Here is a 17,482-nt window from a genome sequence, read left to right on the forward strand (position 1 = left end):
GTCCTATTCTAGCATGCTGTTCTACTGGAGCAGAAACTGAAACTGAAACTGAACTGAAACTGAAGTTGATAATGATAATCATAACATAACTTTGTATGGGTAAATTGGGAGTACTTACTTGAGCTCGACTGATTGCATGCACCACACCTTTTTTTTTTCAAAGTTCCTTCTTTCTGAATTCTTCTTTCTTTTCTAAAACCGTTTTCTTTCTCAAAACTCTCTTTTTACAAAACCGACTTTTCATTTTTTTGAAAATCTTTATACCAATCCCTCAGTTTGAGTCCAGACACGCTTGAGAGCATGTCCAAATCCCTCAAACCAAGGCTCTGATACCAACTTGAAACGACCCAAAAATACAACCCAAAATTTTCTTTAAAAACATTACTAGAATCATATTTAGAAAAACTGTATCATAAGTCATAACATAAATTCTCGATTATTAATTCAAAACATAATATCATTATCAGAGTCAAACATTCCCAGGCTATCTGACTATGGTGTGTGCACTGCAATCTTCCCGAGCTCCTTTTTTGAAAACTGAGTACCTGAAACAAAAACTGAAAACCGTAAGCACGAAGCTTAGTGAGCTCCCCCAATCTAACACATACTATGCAATAACATATAAAGCACATACTGGGCCTTGCCCACTGCATCGGACCGATGTCCGGACTAACTGGGGCCTTGCCCCCTACATCGGACCGAAGTCCGGAAACTGACTGGGACCTTGTCCCCTGCATCGGCCGAAGTCCGGACTAACTGGGGCCCTGCCCCTTGCATCGGACCGAAGTCCGGAAACTGGCTGGGACCTTGTCCCCTGCATCGGACCGAAGTCCGGACTAACTGGGGCCTTGCCCCCTGCATTGGACCGAAGTCCGGAAACTGACTGGGACCTTGTCCCCTGCATCGGACCGAAGTCCGGACTAACTGAGTGAACATAGCATAGCATAACATATCAACTAGCATGAACACATATACTGCATACTACATCGGGCCGTAGCCCGGAAAACATAACACATAACACATAAATCCTGTCTGAGCCATGAAGGAATCAAACATACTAACTACTGCATCGGATCGATGTCCGGAAACTACTACTAACTGAACAGGCCGGCATTGTGGCCTTAGACCCGTCCCTACTGAAAGGAAACTCACCTGATGCTGCTGAACTGCTGCTGCTAATCCTTTTGACTGCTACTTGACCTCTGACTTCGACTGCTGCTCCACTAGCTCCTAGAGCTACCAATATCAATATAACACTTAGTCCAACTGACCTCCAAAGGTCACTAGGTCAATTCTGGTGAAGGTCAAAATCCTGGTCAAAGTCAAACTTCCGGGTCAACCCTACTCGCCGAGTCTACCTACTGACTCGCTGAGTTCATATGCTCTGGGTCTTTCTTATTCGCGACTCGACTCGCCGAGTCAGTCCATGACTCACCGAGTCAACTAGTTCCAAGTCCTGTCCTGTCTAACTTGCTGAGTCACCACCCGACTCACTGATTCGAGCCCCAACTCGAAGGGTTTAGGGTTTCGCGATCTGACTTGCCGAGTCCTAGACAATCTTCAACCAAGTCATCGAGTTGCTCATCCAACTCGCCGAGTCCATGCCTAACTTCATCCGACTCGACGAGTTGTTCATCCTACTCGTCGAGTTCCTCCTCATCTTCAAGCTACTCGCCGAGTCCACTCGAAGGACGCACCGAGTCTATCCAGTCCTCAATCCATGCAGTGGCTTTTCGAGCCAAACAAAGTTTCCAACTCATAGATCCATACTTTTAGGGACTATCCCCCACGTAAAGTGGCAAACTTTACATGTAGATTAAGAGATCTAGGCTCAAAACACCCTAAACTAGGGTTTATGGCAAACATACTTCTTCAACATACCAAGGGCTGATACTTTAGGGGATTCAAGACCAAAACAACCATGGATCTGAGGTAGAAACCTCAGATCTGAACCTCCAACTCGGATTGGTTACATATCATACCAACAATGACCAAAACTCACATATAAGAATAGATCTAGGTGCAAAAGGGAGTCCAAGCAACAACTTATTACCTCCAACTGGTCTGAAATGTCTTCTCAATCTCGGATCTACAGTACCTTCTTGCACCTCCAAGGCTTTTCTTCCTTCTCCAAGCTTTAGTGCACTCTACAAGGCAAGATCCAACTCAAAAACGGATATGGCAGCTAGGGTTTGGTGTTCTGGGGTAGAGAGGCAGTAAAGGAACCCTAGGAAAGAGAATGAGACACTTAAATAGGCTCCAAATCCCGGATTTAGGGTTTTTCCTCGCTCAGACCCAACTCGTCGAGTCTCCTTGGGCGACTCACTGAGTCGGTCGCTTACACCACAACCCAGATCCCGCTCGGACTCGCCGAGTCCCTCCATGGACTCGCCGAGTCTCCCCTTAAACTTGAGGTTTTTCTTTCTTTTCTTGGATTTCCAAACTTTGGGGTGTTACACCAACTCGGCAAGTCTGTTCAACTGGCAGTTGACTATGACTTAACTCATGACTTGCTAAGGGTAAATGGGCAATTTACCGAGAGGGCGGTTAGCAGTATTTGACTAAGTGTTTGGTGGGAATTACAGCCGGAGGATTTCCGGAGCAACAGCAGCAGACAGACTATTCCCACACAGATCAGCAACTACTACGAGGTGAGTTACCTTCCAGTAGCGGTGGGTCTAAGGCCACAATACCGGCCCACCAGTAGGAGATGTATGTTAGATGATTGTCTTTGTGATATCATCTAGGTTTGCTACTACCTGAAATGTTATATGCTAGCATGATATGTTATATGTGATAGTAGTAGAGTTTGGTTGTTAGGACCGAAGGGTAGTTAGACACCCCAGATACGTATGACAGTATGTGATTATATGTTTGCATGCTGGCTTGTTATGTTATATACGATAGAGGTAGTAGGAGGGGACCAATCCCCGAGTTCGGTTGCTAGGACCGAAGGGTAGTTCAGGCACCCCAAATATGTCTGATAATATGTTATGTTATGATATATATGATAGTAGCAGTAGGGGTGAAATCGTCCCCGAGGTTTGGTCGACAGGACCGAAGGGTAGTCAGCACCCCAAAATGGCTTGACATGGGTAGTTAGCACCCTAGAATGGCTTGACACGGGTAGGTCGGCACCCCAGACTGGCCGTACCGGGTAGGTTGGGCACCCCAGAAATGCCTGGCAATATGTATGATATGTAATTGTATGGTATATGGTATGATGGGGGAACTCACTAAGCTGCGTGCTTACAGTTTTTCAGTTTTGGTTTCAGGTACCTCTTCTTCGAAGGGGAAAGAGCTGGTGCGGTAGCGGTCCATCACACACATGTTTCGTATTCCACATCATGAGATCTTCCTGGGGATCTGTACTCCGAAATTTTTATGTTTTATGAAATGTTTTCCAGACATGTGGTATCTTTATAAAATGTTATGATCAGTAGACGTTTTAATTCGAATGTTTTGCTAAGTGTATGTTTTCAAAAATGAAAATTTTGGCTCGTATTTTTGGGGCGTTACAAGTTGGTATCAGAGCCCTAGTTTGAGGGATTCGGACACACCTTCGGGGGTGTTTGAACTCAAATCGAGGGATTAAAAGATTTTGGAAAGAGAAAATGTTTTCTAAAAGGCTAAGTAAAGGGTTTTAAAAAAGAACAAAGTGTGTGATGTGCGCGACCGGCCGAGCTCAAGTAAGTATTCCCCAATGTACCCATACAAGTTTATTTATGTTTATCAGTTTCTGTAGAACAGCATACTAGAACATGAATAAGGATCTAGGAGTGATGCCTTACGTGCCTGCTTTATGTGCTTCAATATATGAAATAGTTGCATGCTAGAGTTGAGTAGACAGCAGTAGGGTAGCATGTTTAGGTTATTTCTGATAGTACGAGTTTAGCATTGTATGCTAGTTCAGTTCTCTCTACGAGGATAGAGTTTCTTGAGATTGTTTTCATTATGTCCAAATGTTGTTTGCTTTGTGCTATGTGGGCTTTGAAGTGATGGGAGTTGACTGTTAGGTGAATACGCTAAAGTCACATGTGATCAGGGTTGAATAATCTCAATGTGTTGGATTTGACTCTATTACGTAGCTCTTGTTTGAGTCCTAACCGTTGTAGAGATGAGTCCCTTACTCGAAGGATTATCCAAGCCTCATCATATGTGATTGTATTCAGGTAATAGTTAATTGGCATCACCAAGAGGCCTTCAGCAGCTGAGGGATGGGTTGGGTGGAGTTAGAGGTTTCCTAGGATAAGCCTAGGATAAAGAGTAGCAGTGATCAGCAGTAGTGGAGGGGACCTGGTTGAGTCAAGGTGGTCTTTGGGGAAGGTATGGATAGATGCGGAAGGTAGTATGGGCCCGTACTACTGAAAGCAGAGGATCTATACCCGAACCGAGGAAGGCTAAGATAAGACCAGGGAACCTGTAGTAGGTGTGATCCCTCCAGGGGTATCAGTATCGCTAACAGTTGTTATTTCTTTGTATTTCAGAATGGTGGTACTACGCCCGAGGCCAGCAGTTGGCAGTACAGGAGAGGGATCGGGTTCGGGATCAGTTTTCGAGCCAGTAGATGAGAGGCTGCGTGAGTTCATCGCGTTTGAGATCACCAGAGGTATCCTTGAGTCGAACCCCATTATCTTCGGGTCGATCAAGGAGTGGATATTGGATATGATGGAGGATCGCCTCCAAGCATTCAGGGGTGGCATGGCATCTGGCCAGTCGGGATCTCGCACGTTGTCCTTCAAGGACTTTCGAGGTAGTGGTGCGCCGGAATTTCATGGGGTGAAGGACCCTATAGCTGCCAGGTGATGGATTGCCGACATTGAGTCTGCACAGATGATTAGCTTCTGCCCAGAGGGGTCGAAGGTAAGGTTTGCGGCAGGGTGTTCGCGTGATCGAGCTACGGATTGGTGGGAGTCCGTGAGCGACTCGTTGGGAGCCTCGACTGTCGAGGCTATGCCATGGTCGGACTTCGCGACAGACGACAGAGAGTTTTTGGACATAAGACAGACGACAGAGACTGTGGCGGAGATCACCGCCAAGTTCCGGGAGAGGGCATTGTTAGTGCCCCAGTATGCGGGTAATGAGGACATGAGGAGGACCCGCTACCATGACATGCTCCGAGCTGACATTCGAGAGCATGTCAGTTTTTCAGCTTGCCCTACCTTAGACTCTATGATTGCCAGGGCGAGGGAGAGAGAGATAGATCTGGAGCACGTCCGGAAGAGGAAGACTGAGGAGGAACAGACAGGAGGGGCTTCGGGGAAGAAGCCCAAGGGATTGGATGGTAGGCTGAAAGGCCAATCAGGACCGAGCCGCTGCAGGAAATGCGGCAGGCCTCATGAGGGGGCATGTAGATTGGGATCGTCGGGTTGCTATAAGTGCGACAAGGCGGGGCACTTCAGCAGGGATTGTACCGCCCCTGCACCTGTGATTCAGACATCAGAGTTGTTGTGTTTCCACTGCAACTAGAGGGGCCACAAGAAGGCTTGCCCCCAGTTGACAGTTTCAGCACCGATAAAGGCGCCAGCGTCAGCGACCCCGTGGATCACAGATGGCCGGTAGGGCAAGGCAGAGGCTCCAATGGTGAGGAGCCGGGCATTTCAGCTGACCGCCGAGGAGGCACGCGCTGCACCTGATGTGGTGACGGGTATGATTCTTTCCTTCTAACTTATTTATATGATGTTACGATATTGATATGTACACGGTTTATGTATCTATATGTGTTAGGATCGTTCCATGTGAACGGTATCCCAATCCAGGTGTTGTTCGACTCAGGTGCTACCCGATCGTTTGTTTCCCTTGCGCTTAGCAAGAAGTTCGCTGAGTCCTCGGGCATGTTGGATTGCCCTTTAGAGGTAGAGATTGCCGATGATCGATCGGTGCGATCATCAGCAGTGTTCAGGGATTGTGTTTTCAGGTTATTTGAGGAGTGTTATCTGGTGGATTTGGTTCCCATACCGTTGCGGGGGAACAAGGTTATTATAGACATGTATTGGTTGAACCCTAATGAGGCAGTGATAGATTGCACATAGCAGCTAGTGCGGGTCAGGACCCCAAGTGGGGGAGAGTTGGTGATCCACGGGGAGAGGCCACAGCATGGACCTATAGTATATTCAGCAGCGAGAGCTAGGTGCTACCTTCAGCAGGGATGCACGGGGTATGTCGCGTACGTTATGGATACCCGGGAGTCGGGTAAGGTGAAAGTGAGTGAGGTTCCATTGCTGCGAGACTACGCTAACGTGTTCCCGAAGGAGCTTCCTGGAATGCCTCCGGAGCGTCAAGTAGAGTTCAGGATCGACCTAGCTCCTGGTGCGGCTCTGATAGCCAAGGCACCCTATCGGTTGGCTCCTCCCGAGATGCAGGAGTTGTCTACACAGCTGCAGGAGCTGCTAGACAAGGGATTTATTCGTTCGAGCAGTTCACCCTGGGGAGCCCCGATCCTGTTTGTGAAGAAGAAGGATGGGTCACACCGGATGTGTATAGATTACCAGGAGCTGAATAAGGTGACAGTGAAGAACCGTTACCCACTCTTTCATCTCTTTGATCAGTTACAGGGAGCATCTTGGTTCTCCAAGATCGATTTGCGTTCAGGCTATCATCAGATGAGGGTTAGAGAGGAGGATATACAGAAGACCGCGTTTCGGATGCATTATGGTCATTATGAGTTTGTGGTGATGCCGTTTGGGCTCACCAATGCTCCTGCCGCGTTCATGGACCTCATGAAGCACGTGTGTAGACCGATGTTGGATCGATCTATGATAGTTTTCATTGATAACATCTTGGTTTATTCCAAGACTCAGGAGGAGCATGATGAGCATCTAAGGGGCGTTTTGGAGACCCAGAGGTGGGAGAGCTTGTATGCCAAGTTCTTCAAATGTAAGTTTTGGTTGTGTGAGGTGCAGTTTCTTGGGCACCTCGTCAACCATAACGGGATTTCAGTAGACCCGGCCAAGGTGGAGGCCGTGATGAGATGGGAGGTTCCGAAGTCTCCATCCGAGATTCGGATTTTCCTAGGATTAGCAGACTACTATCGGAGGTTCATTCAGGATTTCTCCAAGATAGTCATACCCTTGACACGGTTGACTAGGAAAGCCGTGGTAATTTAATATCGGAGGTTCATTCAGGATTTCATTCAGGGCCTAATCTATAACTTGAATTTAAAATGTCAAAATGTAGTGCACAAGACTCGAACACATATTGATTCTGAAAAAGGGATGACACCTTTGCCAATTGGGCTACCCAAACTTTATGTAAGATATTGAATAAATTCATATATATTTAGTAATTTAATATATAATTTAATTAAAACTTGGGCCCTATGTTTTTTGACGTCCTGTGTGGCTGCCCCTCTCCCCCCCCCCCCTTAAAACCGGGCATACAACCTACCACCGTATGGTCATCAACCCAAGTTCATATGTAAATGGTGTCTTGTCGTTTTCCGCCAACTTCTTATACAAAAAACCAATCATACATAAGAGTATACTAGCCTACTCACACAACTCTACTCTAATAACACTCTCATCCCTCTCCGGGTTTGTTTGGTTCACAGTGCCGCACCATTCGTCTCATCATACCTGTTTGACTCAGGGTACCTCAACATTGATCTTGTCATCAATACTACATTATGTTTGACTCACGGTACCTCAACACTGGTATTGCCATCAACCCAACAACACCACAATGATCATTCTAGGAATAACATGAAATGAATCCCTAGATTACTAGACCCTATAAGGTATTTGGATTGTGCTTTGAATTCCTAATCCCTAATAAAACAAGAACAAACAAATAGCTTCTTAACACGACCCTCAACCTAATCCTATCCTTTCATCCCTAACAATTATGTTGACATGGATACCTGGACCTAGGGATGAGCATATGAATCGTTCAGACGGACTGGAAAAAACCAAGACCAGACCCGGACCGAATACATTTAACTGATCCGGTTTTCGGTTCCAATTTTTAACAAATCTATTTTTCGGGTTTCGATCGGACCGAACCTGGAATAAGTGTTTTTACCCGGATCGAACCGAAAATGAAAGCATATTTTTCTTATCGACGTGACAATAGCCTCTCCAATCCATTCACGTTGTCATTTTTTTGGGTTCGAATTTTCAATATGAAGTTAAAGGTAAAATTTTCTTTTTTTGACGTTTTTTGTTAGAAAATTCAGGTTTTTGTTAAATTGTGCGCTTTCTTTGTATAAAAAGTGAAGTTTTTTCGTAAACTGTGCAGTTTTTTTTATAAAACATGCAATTTTTGTTAGTTAAGTACGTATTTTTTTTTATAAAACGTATTGTTTAGCCCAAAAAATGGTCTAGTTGGGTCCAAACGGATACCTTGTTCGGACCTGGAATCGCATCAGAGCAGAACCGGAACTAACATACCCTAAAACGGTACGGTTTTCGGTTTAGGTGATTCAACGATTTCGGGTTATGATTTTTTGGTATTCGGGACGGTTCGGTCCTGGTTCGCCCTGCTGTTGCTTAGCCCTACTTCGACCCTTCTTAATGTTGAATATCATTCCTAACGCGGTTTGTGTCCCCTTGATGACGAGCAAGCTGTCTACACCAAAAACATCTAAATACAAAATACGTTAGGATAATACGCTACTCCTCAATCCTATTCCTATATCCCACTTACATACTTCTCCTCCACTTCGGTTTGGCTAAATTCTATCGCCGCCCCTAGTCACTAGAATCTCCAAATTGATTTAAATAACTATACCTTCCTAGGTCAATGAAACCATAAATGATAGGAAACCAACATATTCCTTCGAATAATTAATTCCACCTCAAAGCCTTAGTTAGTTACACAAAAAGAGGTGTTAATGTTAAGTCAGAAAATTTATAACTAATGAGATCCAATCAGGCATGGCATCCAGAAGACTAAGGCAATTCCAAACATCCTACCAACAACTCCTTTAAGTTTCTAAGCTACAACCATAATCTCATTAACAACAAACGATAAAGCGAGCAAGGGGACCAAGAATTTCCAAACAGGATCGGTGCTCCCCATAGTGAACCGCTCGAACGAATAAATCCTCGGTCTAGCAGCTCCTGATCCTGCATAGATAGCTCCTGCATCTCAGGCAGAGCTAGCTTGTATGGTGACTTAGCTATCAGAGCGGAACCCGACAACAAATTAATGCGAGATGTATGCAAGATATCATAAAAATCTCATACAACCGGTACCCTTGGCAATTCTTCGGGAAAGACATCTTAAAAATCTCATACAACCGGTACACTACTCAAATCTTTTGTGGGCTCAACCCTCGTATCCGAGATGTATGCAAAAAATCGGAGCAACCCTAATGAAGAAGTCTCCTAGTCCTCATAGATGAATAGAGAGTTGGCCCCTATGAGGCCCTCTCCCTATGAATAACTAGCTCTCCCCCACTTGGGATTCAAACTCTCACCAGGTGGCGCTCACAGTTTATCATTGCCCCATTGGCCCTCCACCAGTCCATCCCAAAAATCTTCTTCATCCCTCGTAATTGTATCGGAGCCAAATCAACACAAAATCTCTCCCTAAACGCATTCATGACACAATCCTGATATACCCTCGCAGCATTTACGGTGCGATTGTCTGCAATTCAACCTCCAGCGGGGAATCCAAAGTCCCCGGAGCATCATGAAACTTCTTGCTAAGCGCAAGAAATACGAATGATCGGGTAGCTCCCAAATCGAAAAGAACATGAGCTGACATACCGTTGACCAGAAAGTTCCCTATACAAGTGCACATATGTATACATATAAGCGTAATAAAAAAAAATATCAAACAAGAAAAATAGACTACGTACTAATCACGATGTCTGGTGCAGCTCGAGCTTTATCTGTGGTCAGCTGAAATGCACGACTCTTCAGCACAGGAGCATCCGCCTGGCCATGGCGGCCATTAGTGATCCTCATTGTGGCGAGCATAGGCACCGCCACTACTCCTCCTCCCCACTGCAACTTTTGACTATCGGCCTTTTTATGACCAATTTGGTTGTAGTGGAAACAAATCAAGCCCTTCTTTAGGAAGTCATTGCTCACGTGGTCGGGCTGACCACATGTATAACATACTATGCCCGTCACCCAACGAACTCCTCTATGTGACCTCCCGCACTTGGCACACTGGCCACGGCTCTGCTGGCCCCTACCTAAATAATCAGAGGTCTTAGGCTTTTTAGCCTAACCTACAGCTTTCTGAACCTGCTTTGGCTTACGCTTGGTGCGGAACTCCAACTCCATCTCCCGTTCCCAGGCTTTCTCTAGCATCTCATTCAGGGTTTCGCACCCTGTAAAGCTCACAAACTCACGTATATCATCCCTCATCATGGAATGATACCTCGTCCTCCACATATCCTCATCCGTAGCATACTGCAAGATCAATATTGCTCATTCCTGAAACTTTGCGATGATTTCCGCCACAATCTCGGTTGTCTGTTGTAACTCCTAGACTCCCTCACAATCCGTTGCACCTCGATGGATGGTCAAAACTCCAACTCAAAATGTCTAACAAACTCATCCCATGACATCTCAGCCATTCCAGCTGCCCCCACCTAGTGGGTCACCTCCTCCCACCAATCATTGGCTCGGTCCCTCAACATACACGACACAAACCCCACCTTTGCTGCCTTGAGGAAAGATCTCGTGCGCTGAGCGTTCTCCATGTCTACAATCTAGTGTCGTTTAAGTATAGGGTCCCTAACCCCAAAGAACTCGGGTGCCCTGCACACCTTGATCTCCCGGAATGAGGGGGCTCGGTCCCCGACCTAGCCTTCGACAATCTCAGCTCGGAAGGACTTGGGCCACTCATACATGATCTCCATCATCCCCCCTTGACGGTCCCAAAAATCACCAGGGTAGCATCAAAAATGCCTCTTGTAACCTTGTTTGCGATAAGCACATGCATCCTCTTGTCAATGGGTTCTATAACCTAGCCCAACCCAGACCCTTATCCTGATCTTGATCCTGAGCCTCCTACTCCATGACGTGTCACCACCATACTAAACTGAAAAATACCATAAAATAAAATGATCAAGATTTTAAAAGGAGTTCCTCCGCACCGGTTCTCCTTAAAGCTTCCTGATCTACCATTAGTTCGGGTACATGTCCTGTGCTTTCAGTAGTACGACCCTATTGCTATCTTCTACACCTAGCTGTACCTTCCCCAAATATCTACATGATAACCCTAATTCATTCCAAAATGGAACATATCTTACAAACTAGGGATGAATTTGGCCCGAAAACCCGAACCGAACCGAACCGAAGTAGGCCCGAATAAGCAATTTGATTCGGTTTTCGAGTATTTATATGAGGCTTATTTGGTTTTTGGGTTACTCGGTCCGGGTTACCCGAATAAGGACTTATTCGGGCCAAAAGGACCGAACCGAATTCGAAAAGTCACACTTCTTATTTTTTGTTTTAGAATGTTTGCAAATTTTTAGTCAAGTTTGAAGTGTTATAACGTCTTCGTTATTTGTCCGATTAGCCTGGTTTGTTTTCCAGCTTGTAGTTCACAATTTCAAATATAGATTACATTATTTAAATGCATTACTTGGTTGTATATTCAATGAGATATAGACCCCTAAACATGGGGTATTAAAGTTGTGTTTTTTTGTTTCAGCATGTTTGCAAATTTTTAGCCAACTTTGACGTGACATAACATCTTCGTTATTTGTCCAATTAGCCCGATTTTTTTCTTACTTGTAGTTCACAATTTAAACTATAGTTTACACTATTTAAATTCATTATTTGGTTTTATATTTTGTGAGATACAGGTCTCTAAACATAGGGAATTAAAGCTGAGTTTTTCTATTTCAGCATGTTTGCAAATTTTTAGCCAACTTTGAAGTGTCATAACGTCTTTGTTATTTGTCCGATTAGCCTAATTTTTTTTCCAGCTTGTAGTTCACAGTATAAACTATAGTTTACACTATTTAAATGCATTATTTGCTTGTATATGCAATGAGATACGGGCTCCCAAATAAGAGGTATTAAAGTTGTTTTTTTACACAAAAAATACTAATATTTACTTTATTATAATAGATCCTACATATGTTCGAGGTGTTCTGAACCCCACAAAATAATATTTCAACATTTGTAGAGCTATGGTTGGATTTCTCGAGAAATTCAAGGTGAAAACCGACATAGTATCGACGCAACAAAACCGATGGCACATCGTTTTTTTTGGAGAAATATGTGATGTGTACAAACACAAATTCTAACTCTTTTTGCACCTTTGAAACAATTATATATACTTCATGTTACTTTTAATTAACATATTTTTTCTTTAAAACATTTGTTATGAAATCTTAAGCTACAAAAGTCATACAAAATATAATATTTATAATCACATTGTAAACGTTATATGGGTTATTCAGGTGATTCGGGTTATACAATCATAATATGGTTTATCCGGTTCTTTTCGGTTATAATAGGTCTTTAATCATCTTGTACATATTATTTGGGTTATTCGGGCAGGAACCAAATTGACCCAAATAATATCTGAACGGAACAGAACCCCTATTGCTTATTTGGTTCGGTTTTCGGTTCATATAATTAGCCTTATTCGGTTCTCGGGTTATTTAGGTTCGGGTCAGTTCGGTTGAGTTCTGGGCCAAATAACATCCCTATTACAAACTATTGCATAGCTCAAACCCTAGTCTATCTTAAGGTTTCCTCAATTCCATCAAACTACAATTCAAATAAATCATAACGGGTATACTTATGCATGCAAATTATACACAGAACGGGATCAAATAGGCTTTTAAATAATAGACTCTACCCTAGAACCACAACCAGATAAGGAACATGAAATAAGGCCAAATCAATCATTCTAAGGCTATAAGACCCTAACCATATACAATCTTGAAATCATACATATAGCAAGATTCATACAATTATCACATTGCAAATATCATCATAGCATGACTAACATACGTGGAAAAACACTTACTAGAGCTCGGCCGATTACGCGTATTGGACTCTCCCTTTTTCTTACAATATATTGGTTTTTAAGAAGTGTTTAACTTTGATTTTTGAAAACAATTTTTATCATTTCCTTAGTTTGAGTCCTGACACACTTGAGAGTGTGCCCGAATCCCTCAAACCAAGGCTCTGATACCAACTTGTAACAACCCAAATTTTTAATAAAATTTTTCATTTTTAAATAACAAAATCAATTCCATAGATTATAAAATCCCAATCATAATTGTTTTCACAATCCACAACATCGGATAAATTATTCATAAATTACAGTGTCCTCAAACAAAACGTTAGATAGTGCATGTCGCGCCATAGAGTGTCCTCAAACAAAACATCAGATAGTGCATGTCGTGCCATCACGCGGCCCATTGCCCTTAGATCCTGAAACAACCAAGAAACTGTAAGCTATTGTTAAGTGAGTTCCCTAGAGTATACTCCACATATACTGGATAATCATATAATCTATATCAATAAAAAAAGTAGCATAATCCATCCATATAAACATATAAATATGCCTTGGAAACCCTCCAGGGTCTTACATCGGGTGTCATGGGAACCCCCACATGGTCTTAGCCCAATGCCTTGGGAACCCCTGAGGTCTTGACATGGTATGCCATGGAAAACCTCCAAGGTCTTATACCCTAGTGCCTCAGGAACCACCCGAGGTCTTTACTTAGGATGCCTTGGAAACCCTCAAAGGTCTTACACCCAAGTGCCTCAGGAACCCCTCGAGGTCTTAAATACAAGTATCACAAAACAACTAGCATACCATATAACATGTAACAAACTAGTATAACAAATACCACTACACCACTAGTGTACCATATATCACAAAATGGGGCGGCCTTGGTGTCTTCGACCCATTGGTATGATGAGGAGACTCACCTCTTAAGAATGTGGAACTGATACGATCAAATCTCGACTTATAGCTCCGAACACAATTTCCTACAATCACCATGTGACTATCTTTGTCATAATCCCGAAATACCAAAGATACTCTTTAAGGAAAATGTCACACCCCCAAACCAAGGATGGCGGAAACGTCGGGGTGGCGGACTTCATGTATAGTATCACGACAACGACTATAATAGTGCTCAAAGTAATTACAACCATCATAAATATAATTGAAAAAGTTACACCAAAGTATATGTTTACATGATTCAAATCAATTACATTATGATGACAAAATGAACTGTTTGACAATTTATCGTCCCATCCTCAAAACGCTGTAGATTTCCTGTTTCACTGAATTCTTGAGAATACAAGTTGTTTGAAAAAATGTCAACACAAAGGTTGGTGAGTTCATAAGCTTTTTAGATAAAGAGTTTGGAAACCGTTCCTTGTAATGTGTGGTGTGTTACCAAGAAAAATCCAATATTTTCCTTATAAAAGTTATGTGGTCCGAAATGTCATGACTGAAAATGAACAAGTATTTGTCATAGTTAAAGATATAAAAGTGGTTTTAAATATGTGTAAAACCCTTTCTGATTTGAGAAAAATCCCGAAATGAATGGTGTGTAGTCTTAAATACCAAGACTGAAAGTATACAATAATATTTGTAATTATTGATATGAAAAGTGATTTTAAATCGACATAAAACCCCTTTTTGATTTATGAAAATCCCCGTAATGAATGGTGTGTAGTCTTAAATACCAAGACTGAAAGTGTACAATAATATCTGTAATTATTGATATGAAAAGTGATTTTAAATTGACATAAAACCCCTTTTTGATTTATGAAATCCCCGTAACTTTATGTGTTGTTAACTTCCTATGTAAGCCGCTATAACCATACTATGACTGAATGAACCTGCCACGACGTTTCTCAGGCATCACAAAACTGAAATGACATTTGTCACCCGTAGACCTGCAGGTCCTACTGTAGCTAGCAGTAAGGTGTGGGGTGTCAAACCCAATATAGATCTATACACAACTATCACGTTCTCCCTACAAGAGACTCTGGTTATAACTACCAGGAATTTAGATCCCACAATCGGACGTACGGAAAGAGATTGTCTCACAATTTAAGTAACAAGTTTACATGTGGTGTGCGTGAGTGTAAAACCTTTTGTTGTGGGAATAAAACCTTCCGAAATGTGTTTGATGTGTTAATGGAAACATAAACCATACCTATTATAGTTTATCAAAACGTTTAAATGTAATAGTTATAAATTTGTTTATTGTGGTTAACTACCGTATTTGTGAAGGTAAAAACCCTTTTGTTTACCGATATGTATATGTACTTTTTACTGAAGTGAAGCAACATGCATTATAACAACAAATTAATTACCACACTTTTGTAGGTAAATATCCATTTGTTTTCTGATGTATGACTATATACTAAGTCGAAATATCATCTATTTGTAAGAACATATTTTCATATAAAGATATACACCTTGCTCAACATCTTACAAGGTGAAATGAAATTTATAGCATTTTTCTGTTGTTAACATTTTCTTTGACTGTTCTTAGAAAATTTATAGAAAAATCATTGAAGGTCCAAATCAAAACCGTAAATTCAGAGAGTTTGGGAAATGAGTCTAGTTTGTTCCTAATTTTTATTATAAATTTTAATGACCTCTATCTTGTGTGAAAATGTCCATAATCACAGACTGATCTGGATTGATGGTTGAAATGATAGGCAGATTTGTAAAAATCATCATAAATTGTAGAAAAATCTTATGGAGATGTGCAAGCAGTCATTTTAAAGCTAAGAACTTGAGCTATTTTCACCTAATACAGTTTTGAAAACTAAAATTTTTAAGTTTTCCAAAACAGTCCGTGAATGGAGTCCAACTTTTATGATGAAAGCTGTTAGGAAAGTTTAGTTATGTTCTTGGTGTTTTAACTTGTATTCCCCCTCTTAAAACATAAGAAAACATGAAAATACAGGGGTATGAACTCACCTTGGGTGATTTCAGTAGATGGATGATGGAGAAAAGAAGTATTCAACTCAAGAACACTTGGGAGGTTCTTGAAGATTTGAGGATCTAACAACAAATATAACGATATTTGTGTAAGCAATCTATGATTTGGATGAAGGATAGTAGAATATCTAAATGTAGTAGGAAGATACTTACCAAATGTGGAGGAAAATTCTAAGGTCAGCCCTTAAATCTCGAATTTTTAGAGAGGGGAAGTGAGAGAGAAAATATGTTTGATCTTTGGTGGAAGAATGAGAAAATGAGAGAAGTGTGAGGAGAGAGAAGAGTTTTCTAGCCTTTAACCAATTGTGTGGTTGGAAAAAAGGTGGAAAAAGTACCATGAAGTGACTAGGTATGGGCTGATCGGGAAAAGTGACATGGAGTGGGTATGGGAGGTTGCTTGTGTCATATATTAAAGCAAAGTCAACACTCCACCTCTTGTACTTCACCCACTCTTCTTGGATAAGGTTTATCCCCAAAAACGTGGATAATTAGTAAATATGGGGCCTTATATGTTAAAATAAAGTTGTGGGTGAAAATCTCGAGTTAAAACAATTAAAAACGGGCATAAAACGCAAAACTAGTCAAAAACCACGTGAAAATGAGCTTCCAGCGAGACCTGTCGGTCCTGGCCGGAGGTTCGGTCCCCTCTGGTGCTGGCCGAAAGCGAAATGAGGAGAAAGGAGTAAGGCGCGAAATGGAGCAAAATGGACCGAAGGTTCGGTCCGAAGGGGAGGGTTCGGTCCTTATGCGAGGTTCGGTCCATCAAGCGTGGTTCTGACTAGTTCGCTTCTGACGGGTTCGCTTCTGATGCCTTCGCTTCTGATAGGTTTGCTTATGATACTTTCGCTTCAGATGCCTTCGCTTCTGATGAGTTCGGTTCCTAAGAGGGGTTTCGGGTCCTTAAGCCTATTTTACTCGTTTTTACCCTATTTTAAGCCGTTTTTGACCCGGTTAAGGGTCGGGATGGCCCAAAAGACTATAATAAGTTTAAGGAACTTTTGAGAGAGATTTGGGAGAGATTTCACATTCTTGGAGAGATTTCTCATACAAAGAGAGATTTGGGAGAGATTTCACATACTTAGAGAGATTTCTCATACAAAGAGAGATTTCACATTCTTGGAGAGATTTCTCATACAAAGAGAGATTTGGGAGAGATTTGACATGCTTGGAGATATATGGGAGAGATTCTAGATAGAGAGAGATAGATTGAAAACGATTGAGAGAGGTTTCGTGTGTGACATTTGTGAGTGTCCGGCTTCGCAATGCAAGGTCTGTAAATCCCATTAAGCCATGTTTAAGGACCTTACGCACTCCCGATGAGTATGCAACATTGTTTTATCGGTTTGGTTCGTTACTTACCATAGTTTTAGGTTAAAGAAATCTAGATGTATGAACTTTTCAATTTATGACTTCTCATTAGAATAGCGAGTTGTATAGTATTTACCTAACATGAGCCCTAGTACACAAGGGTTAGTTGGGTTGACCGGTCTGACTTGTTGACTTTATTTGACTTTGACTTGACCAGAATTTGACGGTTGTCACAGAAAAGATAGTCAACCATGGTCAGAGTCAAATTCAAAGT

Source organism: Lactuca saligna, chromosome 5 (assembly GCF_052625555.1).
Source record: "Lactuca saligna cultivar CGN05327 chromosome 5, ASM5262555v1, whole genome shotgun sequence".
Classification (NCBI taxonomy): domain Eukaryota; kingdom Viridiplantae; phylum Streptophyta; class Magnoliopsida; order Asterales; family Asteraceae; genus Lactuca; species Lactuca saligna.